This window comes from Mya arenaria, chromosome 12 (genome assembly GCF_026914265.1).
Source record: "Mya arenaria isolate MELC-2E11 chromosome 12, ASM2691426v1".
Taxonomy (NCBI): domain Eukaryota; kingdom Metazoa; phylum Mollusca; class Bivalvia; order Myida; family Myidae; genus Mya; species Mya arenaria.
In genome coordinates, this window is record NC_069133.1 from 4,183,049 (window position 1) to 4,195,118 (window position 12,070).

A 12,070-nucleotide genomic window follows, 5' to 3' on the forward strand; every position below is an offset into this window, starting at 1 on the left:
CATGTGAGAATAGTGAACATGAAATCTCTGGCAAGATGTCATGTCTGGTGGCCGAAACTAGACTCTGAGTTGGAACAGTTATGTAAACAATGTTCTGGGTGTATGGCTAATAAGCCCAGCCCACAAGAAGCTCCAATTCACCCTTCGGAACTTCCAAAGAACCACGGAGTAGAGTACATGTAGACTTTCCTGGTCTATTTCAGGGATATATGCATTTGGTTCTTAAGGATGCATACTCAAAGTGGTCAATTGTGAAGGTCATGAAAAGGACTACTGCTTTGCATACTATTGAAGTGATTAGAGCGATATTTGCTGATTACTGAGTGTGTGATCAACTTGTCAGCGGCAATGGTCCCCAATTTCTTAATGGGGAATTTGAATATTTTTATGAAATTGAATGTTGTGAAACATACTAAAAGTGATCCATACCACCCAAGAACGAATGGGCTAGCTGAAAAATTTGTACAAACACTGAAGCAGACTCTCAATGCTGCTAAGTTTGACAAGGGAAAAGTTGTTAGTAAAGTTTCTAAATTCTTGATTCAGTACAGAAATGCAGAACATTCAACTACCAAGGAGTCTCCAGCTAAACTAATCCTTGGCCGTTCACTGTCCACAAGACTCAGCAAACTTAAACCAGACCTTCCAAAACGAGTTGAAGGGGAACAAGCCAAAATGGTACGCTCCATTGGGGAAAGAAATGTTGATGTGGGGGAAAATGTTGCTGTTCGTGATTACCGACAGGGAAAAGACAAATGGGTAGCAGGAGTTATTGACGCTAAATCAGATCCTGTATCGTACAAAGTGGAAATTGCGCCTGGTGTAAGCTGAAACAGACATGCTGACCAAACACGTGTGTCATCTGAAAATGTACCATACCCAGCTACATCGCCTCTGAATATTGACATTCCACCGGTTTCAACTACACCAAGTGATGAAGATAGTGCACAAACTGTTGCAGGTAGTAATATTCCGGAGGAACAAGAGGCGGCCGCCCTGGAGAAGTCGTCTGTGCCAATTTCTGTGAATGATACTGACATTCAAGAACGCAGATATCCATTAAGAGAGCGGAAGAAGCCGACTAAGTTAGATTTATAGAAAAGTGCTTAATAGAGTGTTGAATAAGGGCATAATAATCCCTTCAGGCTTCTTATTTCTAAGTTTGTTGCTTATAATATGTATTAGTTCATAAAAAAATTGTGTTCATATTATGCAATTATTCATTTAATGATCACTAGTGTTTAAAAAGGGCATAATAATCCCTTGGTGATCATTTGTGTACACACATTCATACTATATGTTTGAATATGCCTATTATATGATAAATGTTTTAACATATTTTGTTGATCCTGTATGTTTTTGGTAAAGCATTTGTTGAAGAAAATAATGGACAATAGACATTTCTCATAATTAAAGTTTGGGAGGTTTCTGTTATGTATTGACATATCGAAAAGCTATTACAAAAGCTGATATAATTTAGTGTAATGTAACCTAGACGGTGTTGATGTAAATAAATATGTTGTTTGACCACGACATGGTTAATAATGATTTCTTCCCTGTAATACGGGTAAACAATAGTGGGAAGCGGTTATAATTGATTTTTAGCTCACCTAAGAAATAGGCCATCAACAACTAGGTCACAGTGCCCAAATATCGAAAGACATTGTTAACACTCTAGAGGTAACATTTTCAGTCCAAATATCCTGGAAATTTGTCAGAAAGGTTTTTTTGATCGTTTTTGGTCACGTTCAAATATGGGTTATCTGGGGTCAAAAACTAGGTCACAGAGCCCAAATTTGGAAACACCTTGTTAACTCACTAGAGGTTGCATTTTCAGCCCAAATATCCTGGAAATTTGTAAGAAAGGTTGTTTTGATAATTTCTATGTCAGGTTTGATTATGGATCATTATAGGTCATTTGGGGCCAAAACCTAGGTCACAGGGCCTTGTAGTGAAAAGCCTTGTAAACGATTTAGAGCCATTTTTCATAAAATCCTGACCCTTGTGTCAAATTTGTCCCTGCCCAAAAGTTTAGACCGTTTTACAGGCCATCATGGCCCTCTTGTTTAATTATGGCCAAAGGCATGAAGAACTTATGTGATGAATTGGTGCACGTCATTCGTACGTCTGTCAGTACGTCTGTCCGTCAGTCCTGGCCAATGTAGGGGTGTTTAGGGGATGAGTTCATCTGGTTTAGGAGTTTACTTGGTCATGTTTCTTTTGAAAAAATAACACATATAAATTTTAAACATTTTAAAAAGGTGATGAATCCTTTAATGTACTCTTCACGTGACTTTCACATACTTAATGTACACACTACATATGGCTTCTATCCCAGAATCAAGGCGCTGAAATCGATGAAAGACTGTCGGTGATGTTACTGAAGCAAACTAACACTACCGGTAAGTCCTTTCAAATGAAAAACCATTAATCGCTTTCATACATTTTATGAACTCTCTTAAAAGTAGATAAAATAAGATAAATGTGATCATAATAAGCATAAATATAACGTCCCTATTGAATCAAGTAGCCAATGGCCTAGAAGATTATTAATTCAAGTTTCCTAAGTTTGAACCGCTTTAAGTCAACTTGATGTATATTTTTTTATGTTTGCAATGCTTCAATTTTTGCTATTTGATATCTTTGATAACAGGGCCATAACACTGGTTTCTTTAAGTACAGCAAAAAGAACCCAAGTGCGAAATTTAACACCCCATTAACATTGCCCTAATAGTTCATGAATTTAGATAATAGAGTTCTAGATTTTTAAGCAACATAAGTCCAGAAAGGCTTAGTTTTTAAAAGGGCTTTACCTCTGGTTTATTTATGTGCAGCCGCAAATGAAACCCAAGCTGCATAATTTGATGCAGGAAACAAATCGCAGTTGCAAACCTGTTACAATATAATCGAAATTGATTAGATATGTATATTAACATATACTACATACAACACGTCATATTGTATCATTTTGATATTTTTAAATGCTCATTTTGGCATGTACATGGGTTTTGACCTGACAATGACTTGAAACTAACGTAAGATGTTCCCTCCTACCAATATTAAATTAAAATAACCATGAGAAAATAAGCATTCTTTTCATTGCACATTGAATACATGTCACACGAAAGAAATGATATTACATCATTCAAGTTATCCCAGATTTATTTCACACTTTTCTTTTGATTATTTAAGCGCATTCCTGACTGCAGGTTTTTTCCAAGTTATTTCATATTGTCCACACAAGGTCAGATCAGGAATTGCATGGCACAATCTATTTATCTCCAGAGAAGACCCACTTGTTCAATTTTCACTGTAACACATGCACAATAAAAAAATGATAGTTATAAGCTAACTTACTTCTCACTAATATTCAATTTATTTATTTATTGGATTTAGGAAATGTCATTTTTTTTATAGATTGATGCACTGTTTTCAAATTTAATGCATTACCATGTTTTACTCATTTGACTTTGATGATCAAAACAAAAAAGGGCATATGATTAGTGTACAGATTAAAAAATATTAATTAAAAATGTGTTGTTGTTTTTATTAAATTAAAAGACAAGTGGCCACATATTCCCCAGTTAAAAAAGTGCCAAGATAATTCTAATATTTTAATATATGTTGCTAAATCATTTAAATGTTTTTTTTGTGTTTTTTTTGATAATTAAAGTCAACAGAGTTAGACATGATAATGCATCAAAATTAAAAAAAATGTTTTGGGGCATCAAACTATATTTTGCGCCTTTAATCTTGGAATAAATTTCTTCTCAACAGGTGCTAAATTTATAAAAAAAAATGATAGACCAAGATTTTGATTATGACATTCCTGCATAGAAAGTTGTGTTCGTAATTGCTCGGCAACGAATACCCTGACAAACATAGTGCTGGTGTATGGACTTAGACCGGGGAATGGCGTTGCTCAACCCCAATAGCTCGATTCTTTCTACAAACGGACCAGCCCCAGTTTGTTTTCTGTCATGGTTGTCATGCTTCTTTTCAGCATTCCAGACAGATAATGAAGCTTCCGACCTGAATTACAAATTGAAGAACATATTTATACATAAACATGTAATGTTGTTAAAAACATTTCATTAAATTGCCACAAAACTATAAGATTTTGGGTGGGGATTGCGCCAAATCAAATAGTTTAGTAATCGAGTAATTTAAATCTGCACTCTCACAGATTGAAAGTTTTGAGAACTTTTATTTAATTTTTTGGCGTGGAAAAAACAACTTTTTGCTTAATGTCTGAAAACCGATTATATAAGACTGCTGACAAAAGATCAAATCGCATATTTCATATTTACTTTTGTAACTAATGGTTTCATGGCATGAATAGTTTGGCATAAAACATATTTTTTACCGTAAATGAGGAAACAGCGATCCGATCTGTTTCAGTTGTCTGTTATTACCGGTGTTCAGACATTCACGTCAAAAATGGTTTGATCCAATACCAAAAATTAAAAATAAGTTGTCAAAACAGTTAATCTGTGAGAGTGCGGCTTTAAACATTTAAAGGCATTCTCAGTCAATACTGGACATATTCACATCTTAACTACACTTAACCAGTACATTCCTCAGCTTTACTGATACGAAGCAAGCACATTTATATTGGAAGACTAGCGTTTTACCAATTGTGCTGGACAGGAGCAGAACTGTTTAAGTTCTGAATTTTAATAAGAATTCAAAATAAATATACCTTTGTTAATGTTTTTTGTTGCAAAATCGGTTTCAATTGCTCTTCTTAAGTGAATAACAAATTTTGAAAGAGAATTACAATATCCCAGCAAATACCTGCATTCATGTATTCTTGTGCAATCTGTTAGCTTCGGTAGGCTCATATTTTGTCATTTTGTCCATCTCAAATCTATCTTCTAGACAGATGTATTGCCATCCAATTTATAAGTCAGTTCAGGCAGCCATTCGTGCTTTTGTTCCAGTTGATTGTATCAGATGATGTAAACAATACCATTCTTGTGCGTTATAGGAACTTCCCGATCTAAAAGGGAACAAAAAACATGCCCTGACACTTTGACAACTGTTAATCCCTAGATGATGGGTTCGAAAGTAAACCTGAGAGAAAAGGTGCTACCGGTATGGCGCTTGAACCCACGACCATAGGAGCACGGTGATCTAACAAACTGAGCTAACTGGGCAACTGATTTTTACACACACACACTACAGTTCCCAGCTTGGCCAAGAAAACACCTATCATCTTTCAAGAGGCGTGTTCAATTGGAGTCCTGTGTGAAACAGCTAAACACAGGGTGTTGGCAACTTAAAACTGGATTCAAATACTGTATATTTAAACTTTGAAGGATGCACCTTGTGATTTGTATGGTGCAAGTTTAATATAAAGACGATAAAGCAAACCTTTGAAGCACAAATGTTTTTTGGTGGTTGAGATATTTAAGGTTTAACAACAACTAAAAGAGTTTTACGGCATCGCACAATTATTAAGTGTGACTTCGAAGATGTAACCTGTAGATGTAGTTGCGTATTTTTACCTTCGTGTCCGAAATAGATCACATCCTGGCAGGTTTTCGGAGTGTCTTAATCTAGATTTAATATTGATGCTATTTTTGCTTCGACTGATGATGAAGCATAACATAACATACAGTTTGGTTGCTTTGTAGACGACGGTGTTTGAAAAAAAAATCAATTTCATTTCCTCATAATCCATGAACGCCGCCATTTTGATTTTAAAAAACTGCACCCTATAGAACGGGTCCCTATCGAACACTAAATAGCAGGACAACTTTGTATGTTCGACAGGCGGACGTTTTCGTATTGTTTTAATAATCAATGGGCAGCTGATATTGTAAAAGCCTCAACTGTCATGGAAAAAAACTCACTCTTCTTCAAGATTTGAATTCAACTGTTAACCAATATTGCTAAAATATAATTACAATATCTGGATCATCACATTAATACGCTGTGATAGTTTTGATCTGAATGATTATTTCAAACAAATACTTCCAGTTTCAACAGAATAATTGCTACAATACTTATAAATGATAGCTTAATATAAATTTGTTCGATTGCTGCTGAATAATTTTCATTGGAAGCAGAAAGCAAAATAATACATTTCATGGACTTTTTAACCGCATAACCGCGTAATTATTGATAAATTTCATTCGTAAAACATTTACTCGACCGAGTCAGTCTTGAATGCCGGGATATGTGTGACGTACACGGAAACAATATATTCCTGCAAAAATATGGCGTAGCTAACTATAATTTTGAGAGTAAAATGTCTTCGTATGCATATATGATATCTATTTTTTTTTTAAATAAACTCATCAAATTACAAGTACAACTATACTTTAAATAGCACGCGATGTTTTGTCATGAAAAAAACTCGCAATAGCGCTTGAAATACGCATAAGCAAGCACTTGACCCCCCCACACACACACACACAAACACACTTACACGTAAGTAGTTCTGTTGGTACGTATGTGATGGTGTTTAAATATTTAAATGTTCATTTTGACGCGGGCGGCGAATAGTTGCGTTTCTAAAATACCGCTCCCAACGGACAATGCAAATAAATCGGAACACTGCTGCGAAAAGGCGCAGACACGGAGTCGACAGATCAACATCGGTTATAAATTGATCATTGGAAACTTTTTAAAGAGGCTAACTCTACTGAAAATATAAGCGAGTTGCTAACAAGGTTATTGACATTTAAGTGATCACATGACTTGCAAGGTGTTCGGAAATATATACCACGCTTTTTTAAACTCGGAAACCATTATGCCCAATTGTTAAAGAGGAAACAAATACACTATGATACTGTAATCTCACTAAAAACAGGTTGCCGGCTAAATTTGATAGGTCAAATGGCAATAGGGCCAGTTCGAATAAGAAAAACCAGATGAATTTTAAATTAGAATAAGTAGTAGCAGGCCAGTAACTTTACTATTTGAGATGGGTTAACCAAAACTTATTAATTACGTCTTATTTTTCGAATCGCGTTAAAACGACTTACGTATTTCGTTAAGTCGTCTTACGTTTCTCGTTCAAACGATTTTCTAACTCGTTAAACCGACTGAGTATTGCATATTTTTTATCTGGGCTCTAATGATTGTATTTTGTGGTAGTCATTGTTCATATAATATATAATATATGAACAATGATAACCACAAAATACAATAATTAGAGCCTATTTATTATCCAATTCCTAAATATAACTTTGTTATTGTTTGAACAGGCCGGGGGCATGATGACGGACCAGCCAGCCAAACTTTAATTGGTGTATAACATCATGCGGTAATATTTACGTATTTCACAATTTCATTGTAAGTCTGTTGCTTCAAGTAAATTTATCTTGTTGGTTTTATTCATAAATTAGTTGGTGTCATGCCGTTATTGGTCTCGGCTTTGTGATAATATCATTTTTATCTGATTATCGGTCATTGGTCTGTATTGTCAATCTATGTTATCTATTCATTTAAATGCAAATCCTATAATCAGTTTAATAAAACTACATTTACAATGTAGAATGATGATTTATGTAGTGTGCATTTGATTTTAAGCTTATGTACAAAAAACCCATCTACTTCAACAATCACAGCAAAAAAAATGAAAATTATTTAGCAGCATCGATAGTCCTTTTCTGAAGAGAAAATACTTCTCATTTCAATCATTCATACATTGAGTGTTTTGCATTGAATAACTCCAGAATTCCATACCGCTTCCAGAGATATGTGGTCTCTAAGTTAGAAGAAATTTTAAGCATGTGTGGTTTGGACTCACCAAAGTGGAGTTTGATATTTGGGTTGTTAAAAACTTGTTGCAAACTATCCAACAGATAATATATCTCATGAACTTGTCTTCAAAATCTTTTTATTTCCTGAACTTCTTCACTATTTATCAAATTTATAACTTCAGGATTATAAAGTTGAGTATGCCTCAAATGATTATTAACAGGCATTTTTCATAATTTCACAGTAGTAGAGTGTAGTTTTAGTATGTGTAAACCATTGCTTTTATGTTATTTTCAGATTCTGATGTGCCAAAAAGCTGTAGCAAAGTTCCACCATAGATCAAACAATCTGAAACCGGGAGATGCAGCCCTGAATTCCATATTTAAAGAGAATGGAGATGTTAGTCACCCCAGTAGGACTTGTTTTTGTGTTATTTATTAACACGTGTGACATTTAGAGCAAATGTGTTATAAATGAGCAACATGTAGACATTTGCAAAATGCTGTTTTCTGAAATCTGTGTCAAATTTAGCATTTGAAACCAGATACTTTCAGATTTTTTTTCAGTTTTAAGTATTTTTGTTTTCCATTACTTTTGTTGCGCTATTTGTTGGAGAAGCGTACAATTATAATGGTGTTGTGACCGTCAATGAACACAAGATCACTATTGATATATTGTTGAACTGATACATTATGTTAAATATATATATATATATATATATATATATATATATATAGAGAGAGAGAGAGAGAGAGAGAGAGAGAGAGAGAGAGAGAGAGAGAGAGAGACTAGATAAGGACAAATTTGGCAAATTGATGCATTTCAGTAAGCTTAATTCATAAGAAATCAATGGTTGTTCAAACGTTTGCGGCTTTTAATTTGGTCAAAAGGGCTATTACGGCTTTTTACTGTCTCAATCTATAAGTATTAAATAAACTCTTGTCAAACTTCGTGTTGTGTTGCATGTAGCCTGACAATGAAATGAAGAATGTTTTTAACTCTGTTTTGTCATAAACGATACTAAAATGTGCTCAAAAACCACAGATAGTGATCCAGACAATACAGAAAAAGACGCCTTGTGTTTTGAAATAAGAATAAGTGTCGGTTGAGCCGTCTCAAATTGTAAATTAATCGACCAGCTACTACTAATTCAATTATTTTTCTCAAATTTGAACAAGACAAATTGCCATTTAAACCGTCTATTTTGACGGCAGCTGGTTCTTTTTGGTAATCCTAAATCGTAGGGACCGAACACATTATTTCGGAATAGCGATATTTCGGATTAACAATTTTCAGAAAATGACCGCGTTCGCAAATTATAGATGACTTGGAATACTAAGTCGTGAAGATTGCAATGTCGGTTACACGTTACCAATATGATACATTCGGTTTGAGTTCTCTTTTGTATACACAAATATTTGTTGATTTATTGTTTAATAAATGACAAATAATTCGTTATTATACTTCTTTATTTAAAAAAACAACAAAACATTAAACATTTTAAACAATGACAGAACATGTATGCATTCGGAACATAGCATAGTTCATAAAATGCATGTTTAAATAGCATTGAAATTACACGTTGTTTACTCAGTATCGTCCAATTATATTTTAAAGAATGATGTGATGTCTCGCTTCACTCCGTTGATTCGGTTCATGTGTTTCTTTGTCACGTATCCGTCCAGTTTGCTAATAAAGTCGAACACTCCATCACCCAAATGAAACGCTCATTTTCTGACATTGATGTTTGTAACATACGCGTGCACAATGGCATTCGTTAACAAGCCGATGACGATGCCCGAGTGCTTTCGCAGTATGGTGTCGAAGACTATGTCATGATCAAGTTCGAAATAAGAATTGATAAAAAGGTGTGAAATACCAAATCGGAACCGTAACTTTTACTTCGGAATAGCGATTATTTCGGACTAGCGATTTCGGATTAAAGATTAAAAATTTAGTTAAACAAAGAATGAGTAAATTCGGGACCGAAAACTAATTTCGAAATAGCAATAATTTCGGATAACGGTGTTCAACTGTATAGAAATATATATAGCACAATTAGCCTCAATAAGACATTAAGGCATTGTGTGTATTTAGGGTAATTTCATTATTATTATTTTAAAAATTATTTTCATATATACATGTTTTAATGATTCTGATAAGAAATTAGAGCTTACTCTATTTGCATGTACAGTCAACATTAGAATGGTAACTTACGCGTTTTAAACCTAACATGCTTGTACAAGCATAAAAAGTGCTTACTATGCTCAGCTGCCATGATATTTGACTAAATTAATAATTGATAGGAAATCAGGTTCATACTTTAAGGCTCATTATGTTTGAGGGTTTAATAATTGAGACAAATAATAAAAGGGCGTATAAAACTATAATAGAGTCTCAGATAATATCTGATAAAAGCCTGCTGTCCACACAATGCATAATTAAACAGAAATTTATCGGAATGTATTGCAATTTTCAACAGTACCACAGACTCGACTACTCATTGGCTATATGCTAAACAGGCGCTAAATTTAGAATATACTTTCGGTTCTGCTGAACGTTAATTGTAATTGAGATAAATGCATTTCTTTTATAATACTATGGGTTAAAATATTTTGAAAGGGTTAAGCGAAGTTATTTCTATATAAATACTCGTCGATAAGTCTACACTTCTAAACATACAGGACCTTTAAGAAAGTCACGTGATATAACTCACCACCTCTCACATTATATAAAGAAGATAAACTTGTATTTGAGTTCTCTCCACACATCAATTATAGAAAACAGGAAGCATAGACATGCATTAACAAAATATGGACTATCATCCCACTGTTTAGAAATTGAACATGGGCGACATAGAGGAATTGAAAGAAGAAATATACTGTGTAATTTGTGTGACAAAGGAGTGATCGAGGATGAATATCCTTCCGTTATCGAGTGTGAAGCATATAATGAACTTAGACTAAGGTTTATTCCCCCCGAGATATATGATTCGACCAAGCATGTTAAAATTTGTGGAGTAACTGTCAACTAAAAATAAGACAATTCTAAACAGTTATCGAATTTCTTGTGTAAATGTTTTATTAAACGTCTTAATTTGATAAATAGTATAACTTAAAAACGCAAATCACAGTCCTGTCAATTGTATTTGTTCACATATCGCTTTAAGCTTATTTTATGTATGTTTACTATCATGCACTGACTTAAATGTTTTCGTTAATTTTGTATATGCATTCATTATCGTGTTTATTTATTTGTACATTTCTTGACGTTATGCCTAAACTTTCTATTGATTCATCGATATGCTGTATATGCTTAAGATAACAAACAATCTGTTCTGTTCTGTTTTGATATGCGAATTGGGTTTTGACTTATTTCTAAATTTAAAATATACTTTCAGTTGTGTCGTATGTTTGTTATTGTGAAACATGCATTTGTTATCATACTGTTGATTAAAAAATGTCAAAAATTGTAAGGTATATAATAAATGAAAAGTGCTTTAACCTGGCCTTGCATTGGGATTTTTTCAAATAACTAGCAAATATTTCGTTATTAAATTAAACTAGGTTAAGGAAACATTGCATATGGTTAGCCTGCTATTATGAGAGTATGCATCGTCGGACAAAAATGTGATTGCTATGACAACAGAAATAATGTTAATTGATGCCTGTCCACCCATGATGAAGGAATGGATCATCCGAGTACTCGATAAGTATGTAGGCTGGGTATATAAAACGTTGTGTACAAATGTTTAAAAGGAAGTAATGCACGTCATTTAAAATTATGGTTTTAGGCAACAAATTCGTAAGAGTAGTATTGGAGTCTGACACATGCCTCAATGTAATTTGATTTCAACATGTATAACTGTTTGAACACATGTTAACAAGGAAGTGGTGAACTTTGGCGGATATTGAAAGTCCTTGCTTCTTTAATTTTAAGTGTGAACTGACATTCTGTTAATTACCATTTACTACATACAGTCGAACCCCCTTGGGTCGAACTCAATTGGCTCGAATTCCTCGTTGGCTCGAACTGGATATAAAGAACCGCTTTCTTTATATTAAAGCTAAGCAATTCCGAGGCTCGAGGTATTTTTCCCGGTCTCTTGGAGCTCGAGCCAACGGGGTTCGATTGTACATGTAAAAAGCGTATGTCCACTTTAGGTGCTTAACCTCAGGGAATGTTATTCCTCTCATAATGATAAATAATTGTCCCCATAAATGATTGCTATATTAATAAATATCTAAAAACATTGTTTTTGTCATTTGCATGTTTTTTTTTTCATGGCGACTGGCTTTAAAGGGGTCCTTTCTTATTTTGATCGGATAGTCGTGAACTAATATTTGCCTCCGATAAA